The sequence below is a fragment of the Silurus meridionalis genome, chromosome 2, assembly GCF_014805685.1.
Source record: "Silurus meridionalis isolate SWU-2019-XX chromosome 2, ASM1480568v1, whole genome shotgun sequence".
Lineage (NCBI taxonomy): Eukaryota > Metazoa > Chordata > Actinopteri > Siluriformes > Siluridae > Silurus > Silurus meridionalis.
The window spans coordinates 17117138-17135469 of NC_060885.1; the positions used below are offsets into that span (position 1 = coordinate 17117138).

Genomic DNA, 18332 nt, shown 5'->3' on the forward strand with positions numbered 1-18332 from the left:
AAGCTACACAGCCTGAAAGACTGCCTGCTTTTATATTGCATTTGCATTTTCAGATTTATTTATTTCGTATATATTTTTACAGACTTACCGATACTCACCTGCGGCAAAACCAAACACACACAGAGCGCTTTCTGAACAAACAGACGCTAGAACCGACTCCACAGCATGTGCTTTTATAGCTTCCTGGTCGTGACATCATCCCACCAGTGATGTCGCGCTTTTCCGTTTTCCGTAATCCGGACTGATTACACACGTGGTTCAAAACGTGGCCACGCAGAGGCATTCCCAAATCATTGTTGATGCAGCTTCGAGTTCCCAAAGGGGAACTTTGTTTAGATTGGAGTGGAGAACTCATGTGACCTGCACAGAGTCTTAAACTCAACCCCACTGAACAGTTTTGAAATAAATTGGGGCCTCCTCAACCATCATCAGTGCAAATTGTCACTAATGCTAAATGGCATTTGAGTTGAATGGTAATATAATGACAGCATTCCCAAAACAGTGACTGAGATTATACCGGCTGTTCTAATAGCACATATGGTTGTTATTGATCAGGTGTTCACAAACTTTTGCCAATATTGTGTATGTTCAAGTCTTTGTTCTGTACATGATGTGCTATATTGTATACTGTATATTGGGTCTTGGTTAGTTCCCTTTAATAATACTGGATCCTTAATGGAACTAATATAATTTTTTTCTAATGCTGCAGATTCACTCCAGACTTAACATTGCTCCACTAGTGCAGAAGATTTCCTACAAACCCATTGTCTACTTAAAATGAATGTTGTGGTGTTAATGTCACTCTACTATTGAATTAAGTTTCATTTGAATGGAAGTGATGATGGGAAATGAAATAATGTGGCATACCACATGTACTCCTCACGCTGACTGTGTCACTATGTGTCATTATGTTGAATTAATGGTGAGGAATTACACATTTAGCAATTATGCATCTAATATGAGGTAAAGTGTAATAAAAAATATATATATATATATATATATATATATATATATATATATATATATATATATATATATATATATATCTTTAGTCAACGAAATGTAGAGGTTGTGGAACATGCACGTGAGTACACAAAATGACATTGTGGTGTGTGACATTCTTGTGAGTCATAAAAGGAAGTGCAAGCAGAAACAAAAAAAGACATCATATAACAAAAATATTTCCTCAAAATGTCTGTACTCTTTTCTGACATGCTGTTTGTGAGGATTTTATTGGAATAGTGAAGTGATTAAATTTGAATATAGGTTAATTAAGTGCAAACATAATAAAACGGATGCATTTTGTACAGTTAAATGTAGGATTGTATGCTTGTATGGTTACAGTAGCAAAATGTTTTGGCTTGTGAAACACAGGAAGAGCCTTATATGGAAGCTGACCTCTCAGCACAAAGGGAAGCTTACTTCTGCTGGATAAAAAAAAAGCCTAATGTAAGCCAATAATTGTAAGTAAAACCACGAAGAGCGAGCTTTAAGGTAAGAGATTAAGGTACTAGAGTTGCAACCAATTACAAAAAAAAAAAAAAAGCATGTAATAGACCTGCATATCCACTGTAATAAAATAGCACTGTTTCAAGTTTTGACACATTTTTGTCACATATAGTCACTTTTCTTTAAGCATGCAGAACACCTGGTTGTGCTTTATAAAAGTTATACACTGCATAAAATCTTTAATAGAGGCCTAGACTTGTCATAAAAACAAATTGAAAGGCATTCGCTCTGAGTAAAACCACATACTGATAGCTGTTTACTTGCACTGCATGCTTAGTATTAACAGTGAAATAGCATTTTCTAGTATGCATTGTAGAGTGAGAACTCTCTGCATAGCGAATCTAATAAACATTGTTAATTCAATTCATAGCATGCACTCAGTGCTATAACATGCTCCACCCCATACACCGGCATGACTGGAAGCCTTTTTGATTAATTACGTTACTGGAGTCTTGTGGAGAATCATATTGATTGCTGAAACAATGCTACTTTCTCTGTGTCAAAAAGAATAGAACAAAAGAGATTGTTGTTCTCCATTCATATGTTTTCTCAACTGTTATTTTGTTCAGAACAACATTTATGAAAGTGTGCATGGAGTCTTCAAATCGTTCCTATTTTGATGTGTTGACATTTTAGTGCTTTGAGCCACGGCTCAAGGCTCTCTCGTTTGTTGCCAGTGATATAATGAGCAGCGACCAAAGACTGCATGTGTACAACCACATGCCAAAGCAGGGAGCATGAAGCAGAGACCATATGTGACAGACACAGCCAAATGTTAGCTAAATTGGCTAGTAGAGTTTTTTTCTGATTCATAACAGATTTGTGTTAACTTTTTTTTTTTTGTAGCCTTTTTTTTTTTTTTATGAGCTTTCAGGGAGAATGATGCCATGCTTGACAGTTAAGTAGCTGTATCATTCACCAAATAATTAAACTGTTATACACTGCAGTAATGTGAAGCATAATTTTATCGCAGACTACACTTACTTGGAGCCTGGCCAGGATTTGGGACTTTAATCAGTGATTCTTTTAACTGGTAACAAATGTTTCTGTGATTTTGTCTGGGGCAGGATGTAACAAGTGCATATGAAGGCATTGTACATATTATTAATACAACTTTGTACACATTGAATGCATAAGAATATGCTGTTGTATGTTAGTTTTCTAACCATAACTGTCATAGAGTATATAATTGCCAATTGGATGCCTGTTGTAACGTGAACGAGGTTCTGAGGCAGGCTGTGAATACATTTCATTTGGGCTTTTGCATGACGTTTAGTCGACACAGACAGATAGGTTCAAATCAGAGTCATGTCTACAGAAACAGGTTAATAGTGTCAATTCACTGGAAATATTGCTTACATGTACTTATTAAATAGAAAAGACTTTGTGTAGGCCAAAAGTGGGGAATATAATAATAAGTCCTGTTTAAAGTAATAAGAATTTGTTATTTCAGAGACAGTTAATGACTGTAAACTAATTAAGTTCAATAAAATTACCTGAAATATGAAATATGTTAGATTTGCTTGAAGTCTTAGTAATACTTACGCATGTGTATGCTGCTACTTATTTCACGTTAGTAGTTAAATGGGTGTCTTTTGCTCATACTCAGGATGTACTCCCTTGTGAACAGTCTGTAGTTCTTTTGATAGTCTACTGTTTCTTAATAATCCTAATTTTTTAACAATTCAATCCAAAAAGTACAGACAGGCAATTTATATATTATATATTATATATAATTTATAGTATTTAGTCAGCCACCAATTAAAAAAATTAAAAAGATGAGAGAGGCCTGTAATTTTCATCATAGTTACACTTCAACTATGAGAGACAAAATAAGAAAAAAAAATCCAGAAAATCACATTGTCTGATTTTTAAAGAATTTATTTTGCCAATTATGGTGGAAAATAAGTATTTGTTCAATAACAAAAAAAGCAAGATTTCTGGCTCTCACAGACCTGTAACTTCTTCTTTAAGAGGCTCCTCTGTCCTCCACTTGTTACCTGTATTAATGGCATCAGTTTGAACTCGTTATCAGTATAAAAGACACCCGTCCACAACCTCAAACAGTCAGACTCCAAACTCCGCTATGGTCAAGACCAAAGAGCTGTCAAAGGCCACCAGAAACAAAATTGTAGACCTGCACCAGGCTGGAAAGACTGAATCTGCAATAGGTAAGCAGCCTGGTGTGAAGAAATCAACTTTGGGAGCAATTATTAGAAAATGGAGGACATACAAGACCACTGATAATCTCCCTCGATCTGGTGCTCCAAGCAAGATCTCACTTTTCTTTCATCTCATTTTGTCTCTTATAGTTGAAGTGTTCCTATGATGAAAATTACAGGCCTCTCTCATCTTTTAAGTGGGAGAACTTGCACAATAGGTGGCTGACTAAATACTTTTTTGCCCCACTGTATATATATAGTCAGCTACCTATTGTGCAAGTTCTCCCACTTAAAAAGATATATATGTATATATATGTGTGTGTGTGTGTGTGTGTGTGTGTGTGTGTGTGTGTGTGTGTGTGTGTGTGTGTGCCAAAAGTTTGGAAACCTTTAATCTTTTATCATTATAAGGCACGTGAATATTTACTTGAACAAACAGATATATAAATGTACACACATTAAACTTTCTTTTCTTTGAATAATTCTCACTTAGCATGAATAACAGCTTTACACACTCTTGGCATCCAGACAGTTCAGCTAAAATACTTTGGGGTTTTTTTTGTAAAACTTACCAAATGTGTTCTTTGTTAGTTGGATATATCTTTCTGACAAGGTGATCCAGTTCATTCCAGAGCAGTTCGATAGGATTTAGATCTGGTGACTGGGCAGGCCATTCCATGAGAGATAACACACCAGACGACTGTTTACTATGTAAATAATGCTTACAGAGCATGGATGTATGCTCCAGGTCTTTTTAAAGTTGGCTCCAATTCACCACAGTCTAGATTTAAATGCAAGGTGGTGCATTCCTTTGAAATACCATTTTTAACATTCCCTGCTCAAAAAAAACCCCAAACCATTAAGCTTCCACCTTCCATGTTTGATTGTGGGAATGGTTTTCCCATTTACATAAGTTCTTCTGTTAGAGCCAAAAATGTCCAATCTGTCAGCAGAACTTTTTTCCAGTTATTCACTGTCCAATACTTGTGTTTCACAAAAGAACCATGCATGTGTCTTAAAAATGATAAGATACAGGGTGTTTCCATACTTTTCACAGCCACTGATTATCTAAAAAACAGAATTATGATCTTGGGACATGCAGAAACTTGAATTTTCTATAATTACATACAACATACACAGTAGATCACAGTAGATCAGTACACATCACAGTATCGCTCTTTAGCCTATGAGGAAGGCCGGATGACACTCAGCCAGTAGATGTCAGTCTTCTCTGTAGTATCAGTGCCTTTTCTCAGATGCCTTCACCCTGGAGGGCTGTGGAAAGGCCCAAGGTTAAACACTTGATGTCAGGAGATTATTTAAGTGTGAGATACAAGTCTCTAAGTGAGCCATTAGCGTGGATTGGACTCAAACACAAGCACTAGAGTTCATTACAATGTTATTAAGTACATGTTACACTTGAGGCACAATTTTCAATTACAACATATTACTCAAGTAACATGAAAATCCACTAGTCAGTATGCAGTGATTTATTCCTAACAGCAAACACAGTCATCTTTAAAATAACAGCAGGGCTCCTGCAATAAGGACGGGATAACTGATATTGTATATGGTATTTCGTTTGCTGCAGGGCAATTTGACCAGATAACATAAAATATATTAGATAAAATACTATCAAATGTAGAAAATCACAGATTTGACTTCTAGGTGATAAGTCATTTGGTGTATTTAAGGCTGAGCAGGAACTCAAATAAAAGATATCCTCTGTCTGTGCCTTTATATAATTTATCTTCTAAGATGACGTAAGACCTTGGAGAATCTCTTTTTTTTTTCATGGTCTGCTGAGCAAAGATGGGGAGACCACCCTTACTGGCAACAGAGTGCGAGTTAATTTCATCCCACACAATAACACAATCTCACAGTCTATTGTGCTCCCCCTCTTTTCCCAGTTTGTGTTGGCGAGAGGCATTAGCATCGCTGTCATTGAATCATCAGAGCCTGAGAGCCACCACTCCTTTGAAGGATTAACTTCATTAGCATGTTTTCATGCCACTTGTCTACTAATTGCCCAGTTGAAGCGCCCACTTGTTGTGCTGGTGAAACATGCCTAGACATCAGAAATTAAAGCTGCACCTTGTGTTTCTGAAAGTTATGTCATGTGTGGACTTCTTCTTCTACGTTGAAAGATTTTTTAGCTTAGTGACCACAACCAATAGCCATATTTAAAATATAATATTTAAAATAAGTGGTGCACACAACACTGTGCTCTGCCGTGGTCATGATAATTTTCTAACTTAACATATTTTCCATGAGCAGAAAAGAAGCTCAGTTCCACCTCTGTGACCCTATTGAGAGAGACAATTATTCCAAAATTAAACAGAAAAATTGCATTTATATATTTATATAGCAACTAATCTCATGCACATTCTTAGTGAGGGCTTAAAATGAAGTTTGATTGTCTGCTACATTTCTGCGTAGCCTCATGATGTCATGTATGAAGAGATATTTCTCAGTTTCAACCTGCTAGCTCATGCCAGTTCTCCAGTAATATGATCCACATCCAATAGTTTTGAGAAAATGCTGGCTTTTCTTAGACAAGAGCTTTATTTTATTTCTTCGAGAGGTGATTCAGTACCTCAGCACTGCAGCAAGCTCACACTTACAACAAATAAAAGCATTCATGAATTTATGAATACTGTTTAATAGTGACAACAGGCGAATTTGGTAATATTGTATGGTTTTGTGTTCTGCAAGTTTGATCTGCTGGGTATACGTTTTCAATGTTTTCTATGTAACAGGATTTCTTCTCCTAGACTTACAGAAGACTGCAGTAATGATTATTTGGCTTAGCTATCAATAAGCAAAGCTTCCAGTAAGTCTTGTTTGCTTTTTTAAAATGTATCTGACAATAGAGTAGTTTGTTTCTCATTATGATTCATTTCCTACAGCTCACATATACAATAGATAATTATTGACAATCTATGTCTTGTGTGTTTGTTTGTTTGTTTTTGCAAAACAGACCATTTGGGAATTATGCTCACAGTAAACAGCTCCATGCACAAATTATAAATAAGTCAAATTAGTAAAATCCCTGAGGAAAGGTCTGAGAGGCTTCGAAGGTTATATAGATTATATATAATTCAGTATTATACATCATCTGTATTATATCAGAATTTATTTTTGCATTACTGTAGGACATGCGTTATATCAATCAATAAGATGTTTGAAGTGCTTATCTCATATGTCATGAATATTCTTCAGCTTTGAGCTACTTAATGTTTGCTATAAGATGTAGGATGGCATTAGGTGACTCCAGGTGCTTTAATTTTTATATGCTTGCTGCTCACCAAGAGTGATTGTGATCATAACCTCAGGTTACTGATCTCTGCATCTTGACATTTAGATAAGATGTTTTATATAAATAAATTCCAAAACATTTATAACTAGCAGCCGTCAGCTGTTGTTGTTATTTCATGTTGTGTTCTATAGATGATCTCTAATTAACACAAAAGCTGTAAAATCTATATTTGCCATACAGAAACATTATTAAATGTAATAATTCAATAATAATTGACATAAATAAATGCATAAATGTAAACATGGTGTGATGCAACCCTTGGGTAGGATTCATAAAATATGGTTTATGAATCATTAATAATAATTTGTATAATTTAAGGTTTCTATGTTGAATCTAATCTACTCATTGTTAGGGGATAGGAGGGCAAATAAACAAGTCCAAATTCAGTTCTTCATTAGGAAGTTCAAAATGAACCTTAACTCACTATCTGTCCATTTAGTGCCCATTGCAACCCCCCTACCCTCCTTCATGCATGGCCTGAGGGAGCAGTTAGCTCTCTCAATGCTCTTGCTCTATTGTGAGCACACATTGATTGCTTCTACCCTCTCCAAAGCCAGCCGAGCCAGTCAGCATGGGGTACAGGCTGTCTGCTTTATCTACCACCACTAACATTTTTCACTGAAATAAAAGAGGGGGAGAGAGAGAGAGAGAGAGAGTCTTCAAGAGAGTTCCTTCTCCACTCTCCTATACAACAAATAGTTGGCCAGATGCATCTCTCTCACTGTCTCAATCAAGCGTCTGCTTTCAGTGGCTCTGCTCCAAAGAGGATCAATAGTGTACTTAAACAGATTTCTCTTGTGTCTTGTTGTCAAATATATTGTGCACCTCTGCCTTTCTGCGGTGGGTGATCTCAGAAATCTCAACGGCTCATCTTCTTGTCGTTTATCTGCATTTCCCACCTTGTTTGTTACAGATTTTCTTAATAAGCTCTTCTTCTACCATGTTAATGGTAGTTTGGCAGCATAGCCCATATTTCCTCTGAGGAGGTCCATGAGAGCGATAGTATACTGTGTAAAGCAAATAGGAGCTGTAAATAATCTGTGAAAGCTCGGCCTGTGTGTGAAAGCTTATGTCAGCAGAACTGAAACTCTCTCTCCATCATGTAGCATTGAAGGCCCAACAGCATCAATCATTTCCCCTGTGATTGTCAGGGAATTAGCTGAGCTGGGGTTCACCATAACCGTCGAGTTCACTACACTTCAGTCTGAAAGTCATGTTAGCATGGAGAATACTCTGTGCAATTACTTTTTTTTTAATAACTGATGGAAGTACAAGGACAAATACAAGAGTCATAACTGTCATTAGACATTTAGAGTTCTTGGAAAAAAAAATGAAAAAAGAAATCATATTCTAGTAACAATGCATCCTTCAAGGTACATGGTAGCTGAGGCATCCTTTTGCTAATGCAAAATATTCTGTAATAACACCTCACAGCTGCGTGTATGTATAAAATTATCCAGCAATTCAGTCAAGCTGAAGTCACTCCACCTACAGTCCATCCATCTTCTTGGCAGCCATCTGGTCATATTGTTTCAGAATGCAAGAGTTGAGGGCCTACCCATCAACACCAGGGGTTCCGCACCACAACTGGCTTTGAACTAAAGTGGCTGTTCATTGACTGCCTGTGTTTTTTTTCCCCAGACGTGATGAACCCATGCAACTTTGAGCGACATCACAAAAACATGATTAATGGTCCATAACACAGGATATTATGAGCAGTCTGAAATCTATATGACAATAGATGCAGGGTCACTAGCAATCACTAAGCCTTGCTTTGATACTGAGTTTAAGGGAATGTCCATCCTTGGAAAATCTGTAGCACCAGCATCTACATCTGCAAAAAAATCCAGATGTCTGCAACTTCAGCATCTGTTACAGCACTTTTCGCAGTCTCTCCTCTGGGAGGGGGGGATTGAAAAACCATATTGCGTGAATTTCAAAATGTATATTCTAATTCACATTTATTTGATTGACCAATCAAAACGTAGAACATTCGCCCGTAATTAAATCATGTGAGTAAAACATTCAGATCGAATAAAGATGTGATGTCTGACATTGCCCATGCTGCCTCTCTTGTCATTCTGACCATCACCATATAAGAACAGGACAGAAATAAAAATGAATGAGTGCCTGTAACCAGTGATGTCATCTGCCAGATTTATCCCTGCCAACTTAGATAACTGCACAGGAGCTAGTGTCCTTGAGACAGAGTGCTCACAGAATAAGCCCAATGCATTAGTGTCAAAGCCTTGCAGTGGAAGAGCTAAGGACACTGTTCAAAAGACACAGCTAATGTTTCTTTGCAAAGGAGCACTGGGCAACGCAGTGAATAAGGGAGCTTATAAAGATAACACTGGAGAGGTCAAAACCTTGTAAATAAACAACGCCTGATTTGCTCGAACGTCAATTGACTATAGAATGAGCGTTTAAGCTAACACAGAGGCTCATTTGGAATCAGTTGCGCATTCATGTCATCATTTGCATAATACATCCGAGAGGAGCTTTTCTTTTTTTCCCACCAATAAGGGCTAATGGAAATTTCGGACTATGTTTGGACAGGCTCTGTCGCGGCACGTGCAATGAATGAGTATATGTCATGTTACACTCGTGGACATTTGGACCTGCCCACACTTATAACCCCCCACTTATAACCTGTTGGGGTAGGTGAAGCTCGCAGTGTTGGGTAATGAAGAAGGAGAAGAAGAGAGCTAGGAGGACGCAGTGCGTTATCGGTGCGCGAGCTCGCGCTTCTCCCGTCGTTGCGCCGTCGGGAGAGACTCATTGTTCCTTGACGTCACCGCTGAGCGCGAGCCTGCAGCCGCCGCCGCTGCCGCCGCTCTCAAACACGTCTTTGTTATTCAGGGCTTTCTATCGCACAGAGCCGGCGACTCGCAAAATACGGAACCAGGCATTCCTCCTCCTCCTCCTCCGCTACTCTCCTCCTCCTCTTCTCTCCTTCTCCTCTCCTCTCCTGCCTTTTTCGAGGAAGCACGAGGAGGAGGGGAGATCGCGCGCGCTAGCTGATTGCTGCTGTAACGCGATCGTGTTACAGCAGAATAAAAAAAATATATCTATATATAGATATATTTATATATACTGTCATCGGTATAATAGTATAATTAACGCCCTGACGCCCTGTTCAAGTATTTCACATGATAAAATGGGAAAGGCTTAAACACGTATTATATGAAGCAGATCATTAAGGACAAGTTATTCTGAAGTCTTTCGAAAATTACAAATACAAATTAAATCCATTTTGAACATCCGGTTTATTTCATGATGCACTGGCACGCGCCAAAACAAAACAAAACAAAACAAAACAAAACAAAAACACACACACAACAAAAAACCCTTACATGTTCATTTACACAGAACATTAAGTGTGAGTGTTTTGTTCTTTTGACAAAACGTGCACTGAATGATAATCATTATGAGAGTAATACTGAAATAATAATAATAATAATAATAATAATAATAATAATAATAATAATAATGGGAAGAATAACCTAAAAGGCAATCGCGTTGAATGGGGGATTAGAAAAGCAAAAGCAGGAGAGCGGATCGGTGATGATCGTGCAGGATCAGTGAGGCGTCAGTGTGAGCAGTGTCCTCATGGTGAACACTCTGGGACGCGTTTTGTCAGCAGCCGGAGCGCGCGCTGGGGTAATAGAATAGCCCGTGTAATTTGACACTTCAACTTGCCGTGCTCTACGCTAGTTGATTCAGGCAGTCGCACTCCGGCGAAAGCCTTGTGCGCCTTTTCCCCCTACTGTGTTTTTTTTTTTTGTGTGTGCGCAAAGACTATAAAGGAAAAAAAAGAAAAAGAAAGAAAGAAATAACCGAAGCGACTTCCGCTGAGGCAGGATTTTTCTTTCCCGGAGACGCGCTCGGATCGCATCTGAAAGTAAGTTGCGAGCCGTTTTCGCAGCTCTCGCTCGTGTTCGCGAAGCTTTTATTTTATGCATTGCGTTTGAATGCGTGTGAGTGTGAGAGCAAAAGAGTGTCTGCGAGCGCGCGTGTGTGTGTGTGAGTGTGTGTAGCCAGCGAAGCTAGCGCCGACCTCAGCTAACAATGGAGCGGAGGCTTAAAGGATCGCTGAAGTGTAGCGTTTGAATCGTGGCCGGAATCGGCTTGGGTTTGTCGCCTGGCCTAAAGAAAAGCTCCTCTCGCTCTCAGATCTCACTCGCGATGTGAAACAGCAGTGATAAGACACACACACACACACACACACACACATATATATATATATATATATATATATATATATATATATATATATATATATATATATACATACACACACACACACACACACATTTTGTATATATTTTTATTACTAGCTATTTGGTGTGAACGCGGAATTAGGCTTTTGTGCTGCTCCATGCACTCTTATGATACGAGGATGTTTGGAGCGATCCGCTTTTATTCCTAGAAAAAAGGTGTTTATTTATTATAGTCTTTTTGTTGCAGATTACACAGGAACACAATCATGCGTGTTTTTCGCTGCCGCTTAGCACATTAGGTGAGGCGTTTAGAGTATTGTAGAAAAGAAATGTGTGATCCAAAGCCATCCAGGCATGAGTGACTTTAACAGCGTGTTCGCGGCATGAATATTACAGTATTGGGTCACTTCCTATCTTATCTTATCCTAGATCATATCTACACCTCCATACCGGACACAGAGCGTGCAATGGGGTATTTCTTGCACCAACTCTGTCCCGAGGCGCTCCGGGAGAACATCACGCTTTTGTCCGCTAACAGAGCGCCGAGGCGAGAAGTTGCATGCTTTATCCTCCTCGCGCTTTAACACTGAGCCTGGCAGGAGAAGATCAGGTCCGATCCGAGTTGAGCTTTAGCAGTAGCGAGGAGAGAAAAAGAGCGGCCCCTTCCTCCCTTGTTAGTGGCTTTCTGAGGGAATTTAGGGAAACATGACTTTCACCAGCAAGACACGAAAGGGCAAGGTTGACCGAGGTGCCCTATTGTTAGCCTCAAGCAACTCCTGATTTCCTGACGCCCCCCTGAATCCTGTCAGAGCACAGTGACTAAAACTAATAAAACAGCCATCATGTTCAAATTGAATAAAAAAAGAATATGCTGTTGTAATGCACAGTATATCATATAACAACCGAGAAGCCATGTCCTGTCAGCTCTGTGCAATGTCTCTCCCTGCTGTTTTAGTGTATTATTTTCATCCAGAATACTTTGTTTCACTCAGGGCGGTACACCATTAGTACAGCTACTTTATTTCTGCCAGACAATAAACTAATCTGAGGCATTGTTTCCATGACTGTGTGTGGATACTGATAATGTAAAAGCTTCCTTTTGCCTCACTTGGGTGCAAAGGTGAAAGGTAATCAGTTTGCTTATTTACTTTTTCTCCTCACGCCGTGACTGTATGATGCACGGGTAGTCTATATTGAAGTCTTCTCAAGCACAAAAGTAGTTTTTCAAGAGTCAAGAATGGTTCTTGACGAACTGCTTTTTAAAGCGTTCACATGCTGTCTCTGTCAGCTTGTATTTCAAAACTCCTGGGAAATCTGAATTGCTCGTGTCAGTGAACGTGCCTGAGTCCGGAACAGGGAACGTGTATAAAGGAGTTAACGTTAGTCACTACCGCAGACCGGGGCCTCAGGTTGAGGATCAGCTTCACCACAAGGCATATCACTAACGCCACGTTCGCGCCATTCTCATGTAAGGGTACAGGTTAAAAAGCATTGGCTGTAGATTGCATAGTCCAGATAGAAGGGCAAGCAGTGCGATTGTGGTTATTAAATACGATTATATGGAGTTACTGGGTGTGTTGTACAGAGTAACTTAACGTTGGCCTTGTATTGGTCAGTTTTTTGTGGCTCATTTGAGTGCTACAGTAGTGATGAAAAAGCAGATAAAATAAATCAAAAGCTGTAATGAAGAGATTCTCAAACCTTTTACATCCAGGAACGAATAAGTTCGATAGACAACTATGTATACATTTTTCCTAATGAAATTAATTCAACAGTTCAAATATTTGTAATCTTATTGTTATGTACAGTACAATTTTATCTAAAGACACCAGCAGAAGACTTTAAATCCAAGTTGAGTATATTTAAACAGGTATAAGTTATTAACATTTGTATGAAACTCATTAAGTGCCGAATGACCAGTCAAGTTAAATAAAAACTACAGAAACTTGATAATACAAATTACAAAATTTCAACATTCAATTATGATTTCAAGCACTAACAAAAAAGAGGACTTCTGGGGGTCCCCACAAACCACTTTAAGAATCAGTGTTATAAACAGTTTAGATGTGTATATTAGTAATTAGTAATTGCACATTGATTGGCTAACACACGTTATTGTAATGTCCAACTAAGGAGCAAAGTCTGGTTTCTTTTTAAACAAGTGTGTATGACAAAACTGAAGGAAACACAATGTTAAACCCTTCCACTCTGATCTGAGAGTTGGATGAAACTAAGTCTGTTACTGATTTATTGTCCAAATCAGGGTTAAAAGTGTTCACTACTGCTTTACTCATGTTAAACGCTATTTTAATGCCTTATTGCCTCTAGTCACAGGAGACCTGCTAGTCCTTTAAAACTGCTTGAACACTAATCAGTGTTTTGACAGGTTGACATTTAACTGTTCATGCACTATTGTGGGGAGTTGTGAAATACTTGGCTCGTGTTTATCCATCGCAGAGTAGAGAAGCCTGCTCGTCACCAGCTGCACACACCCACTCTCTAACATAAGTCAGACTTTGTGTCTGTTTGCATGTGCTCCACAAGGGATTTGTACAGCAGTTTGTATTCCTATTGACAAGTGAAGTCAGACGTACTTTATAACTCAGTTTCACACGTGAGATTTCTATGACAGTGAATAAGGCCTCTTACTGCTGTTAGTCAATAAATATTACAAAAAGAAACCTCCAATTTTTTTAGTCTTTTTTTTTTCCTGAAGGCTTCCTTACCTTTTTTTAAAGCATAATTCCTTTGAACAGCAGGTTTATATGCATGAGCATCTCTTGATTTCTTTGATGTCTGCTGGCAGTTTATTACTTTGCTGAAACCAGAAGAGACTTCTTTGGCATTCAATCAAAAGAGAGTTCACGTCCCTATAAGAACGTGTTGTTGTCAGCTGCCTCCAGCTGTCAGCCTGACAATATGACCACACGAGCTGGGCTGAGCATTAGCTATCTTGTGCCACTCTGAGTGCTTCGCCCTCAGATAGAGACTTCCAAAGCCATGCTGTCACGGCTCATGCATGTTTGATTTGACGTTCTTTGAAAAATGAACGCGGAAGATGTCACAGTGAATGTATCCCATTTCTGTCAGCAAAAGAGCAAGGAATCCGAAACGACACCCAGGTACTCTCGCTCAATATTCGAGCTCGCAACTCGGAAACTGTGGCAAAATGTCCTGCCTCACTCCGAATTTCATCTGATCACAAGCAATTACCTTTCGTTTTTTTCCCCGATGTAGCTCCCTGTGCTTTCCCCTAACTGCTGTGTGTGTCTTGCAAATCCGTCCCGAGTAAAACAAACACAAACTGTTTCCTTTTGACTACGACAAATTCATTGAGCCATGTTCTCCGTGTCAAGCCGTTTGCCCTGCTGCTCTATTCATGTTCACTTAATAGACAGCTGTGAGTCGGAGATCAGGCACAGGGAAATCAAATACTGTATTTTAGGCTAGCGCTGTCTACTGGGAGGATTGATTTAGACTAGCTCTTCATTTGGAGAGAGCTGCAGAGCTGCTAGTGATGAGGTTATGTATAATGTTGAATGCTCCTGATTGCATAATGTTATGTCCTGCTGAGAAACATAGATGTTAAGTAAATAATGCTGGTTACTAAATCTTTTGTGGTTAATACTGTCTAGTTTTACATACTGTGTTCCTGATAATGTTCATAAAAAATGTGCCAAGATGTTGTGTTTGAATAACTTAAACATTATGAAAATATGCTAAGAAACAAGTAAGATTTAAATGTGAGACTCACTTAGAGATGTTGTTTTTACATTAAATCATTACTAATATAGCCAACAATTTGATGGGTCAAAGTTTCACATGTGAAGAGTTTGAATACTGGCAAATATAGGCAAATTTGTATGTCCTTTCTAGGATTAGGGATGGCTCAAAAACCTTTCAGGCTTTAGAGAATCTATTTAACAGTGGCATCATCCAGCCCATTAATGTTTGGAGGAAGATAGAATTGAAAGTGTTCCACAATTGATTTTATTCAGCTCTAGAAAAATTCATGCGCGATTATTTTGTAATGTTTTGTTCCTAAGTCTATGTAAATGTTAAATTCCAGGTGAAAATAGCATGACACAGACTGTTGTTTTTCTTCTTGGTAACTTACATTTGCATGAATTCACTCGCACCACACTCGAAAAGCAACACCTGCTAAACACTTCTCTTTTTATTGAACATACAGAAATGTTTCTTTGGATATTATTCTATGGGAAGCCTTGAGCACGTCACTATGTGTGAGCCTTGACGGGGTGTGAGGAGATTTTCTTTATCACCATGAGCAGTGGAGGTCCAATAACATTCAGTATGGCCTCAAGGGATGCATATTGTTCTCCCCTCTGATGAAGCAGAATTAAGCAGTATTTGTTTGTTTGTCTGTTTGTTATATACAATTCCATTCAAATGTTTACCATTCACATCATGACGCCTATCTTGACAATGGCGAATGGAAGCTGCGAGGAAAAGCAGCCACAAGGTGTCACGTAAACCTGACAAATGAATTCTGGTAAATGAAATTCAGTCCACATCCGGTGCAAAATCATTTCTGCTATTACATTAGTGGCTATTTAGTTCCCTGAAAAGGAAAGGAAAAAAACATTTTTATCTGAGACCTCAACTCTTTGCTGCACAAATGAATTTCATGCTTGACAGGTTCAGGGCAGAACTCGTGATGTGACAGCAGTAAACAACTGAGACATATATGTGCATTCTCAGTGCAGTCTCAGCAACAGATAATGAATCTAGAAGTGTGTGTGTGTGTGTGTGTATATATATATGTATGTATGTATAAATATATACAAATATGTATTTGTGTGGGTGTGTATGACCAAACTGACATGTGATTGCAAGCACTAATTCGATCGTGCAGCTGTTAATAACTGTCCTGTAAGCTTGGCTTTTGGTGCCCAGTTGGTTCCCTCCCCTCTCCTTCATGCTCCCAGTGCAACTGTACTACTTCACACTCTTATAAGCTCATGTCTTTTCATTTTTCAGCCTGGGCTTTTTAGATAAAGAGCCACATTTGGACCCTCAGTGTGAAAATATTTTAAAAATGGAATGTCTGGCAAAGCAGTTTTTGCTGAGCCGGCGCGCAGCCGCGAGCCCATCTAATGCCGAATGCTTTTTATGATCCTCTGGATTGCAATGTTAATTTATACAAATGTTAAAGGAGTGACATATGTGCTTAGCCACATCAAAACCGGTTTTCTAACAGGAGCGTTTTATTTATTTATTTATTTTAGTGTGTATTTATCAGCAGGCTAGTGTTCCATTGGGGTCGTCCCTCTCATCCCTGTCTTAACAGTGGCTCTAGTCTTAGTATTCCTTTTCATACGGCAAACAGATACCTGATTGTCACTCGGTGACAGAGGAGAGAGCGACTGTGCTCGCTGTGCTCGTTTTCAATCTGAATGCAACTGCTTGTGTTTTCTGAGATATACCACAGGCTGCATAAATCACCACAGATATTTAAACATTGCTTGCAACAGAGAGGCAGGAGTGTGCCAGCTTTTAATGGTAAACTGTAGCTACTTTTGGTAAAGTATGCTGAAATAAGTAGAAGAGTTAAGTAGATCATATCTTTAGAAAATGTTATATTAAATGTAAAACACACACACTTACATACACATCTGTATTACCTAAATAGGGTCTAACAAATGTAAACTATTTAATTACATTTTTTTATTTATTAAATTTTATTTCATCAGTTTGTGCCAATTTAACTGATTACTCAATTGAATCAATATAATAAAAAGTTATTTTAAGTTAATAAAAATATTATTTTATATATTATTTAAAAAAGTACACATTTTATAATTTTTTTATTTATGTAAACTGTTCACAAATGTTAATAATAAACTGCATTAATAATAATAATAATAATAATAATAATAATAATAATAATAATAATAAAAACGACCAGAAATTTCCACTGTACCGGAACGAAATCGAATCGAACCGTGAATTTTGTGTACCGTTACACCCCTAATTTATATATACACAAAAATATTGTAATGCAACAGCACACTTTCTTTGAAATATCATGAATATTATTTTTATATTAATAATTAATTATATATTATATAATATCTGGATATGTTTTTTTCTTGTTAATATTAGCCTTTAATATTGTGTATTTAATGTAAAATGTTTAAAAAATAGTTAAAATGCTTTTTTTAATAAAAAAAAAGAAAGAAAAGAAATGCTTTGGATTGATATTTTGTTGTCATGTATTGCATACACGAGTATACTGTATGTTGCTTTCACTGACACTTGGCAACAGTTTTGACATGTTGAAAAGGATCTGTCCCCACTTTTCATTTAAACAAGGAAAACCACAAAACCAAGACCACTCCCTGTGTTTGCTTGACAGGTGTGGCTTAAAACTTAAATGGTTACTGGGCCTATGCTGCTCTGGAAAGATTTACTTTATGCTCTATAGCAGGGGTATCTGCAAAGCACCAGCACTGCTTAGTTTTCTTTCTTTCTTTTTTTTCTTTTTTTTTATCCCAGCAGAGCAGCAATACACCTGATGCAGCTCATCAGTTGTGTGAAGGCCGAGACCAATTGATTAAACAAGTGGAATCAGGTGTGACTCTTTCTTTGATTTTAATGACAACCTGCAGCCACACTGGCTCTTTGCAGATAAAATTGCAAAGCACTGAGTACATATAGTGCTGTAAGTATGCTTACTTCTATATATAGTGCACTTTAGAGTACTGTGCATTCACTGAACACCTGTAAACCTACTCATTCATGCAGTTATCTAATTAATCATGTGGCAGCGGTACAATACGTGAAACCACCCAGATACATCGTGACGGCAGCTTCAGATAGCGTTTATAACAAGCGTCAGAATGGGTGGGAAAAAAGTGATGTTAAATGTGGCTCGATTTTGATCATGATTGTTGGTGCCAGACAGACTGCTTTTTTTTTCACATACAAGAGTCTCGAGCGTTTACTCCGAATGGTGTTACAAAAAAAAACATCAAGTGAGAGAACGGCCAGACTGATTTGAGCTAACAAAAAGGCTACAGTAACTCATAGTGACAAAAATTGTGGTGAGCAGAAAATCATTTCAGAATGCACAAAAAGTAGAACCTTGAAGTGGAT

The 18332-nt window shown here is 38.0% G+C and overlaps 1 protein-coding gene across 4 annotated transcripts in view; it reads left to right on the plus strand.

The window, feature by feature from the left end:
- The first annotated feature begins 10538 nt into the window (after positions 1–10538).
- Positions 10539–18332, plus strand: part of zmiz1a (zinc finger, MIZ-type containing 1a) — a 109659-nt gene continuing 101865 nt past the window's right edge. The window contains exon 1 of one of the 4 annotated variants that reach the window (XM_046871020.1): positions 10539–10894. The gene's annotated coding sequence lies outside the window, so the exon portion shown is untranslated. The remainder of the gene's footprint in view (positions 10895–18332) is intronic. The other 3 variants (XM_046871011.1, XM_046871001.1, XM_046871029.1) reach the window with 3 other exon arrangements.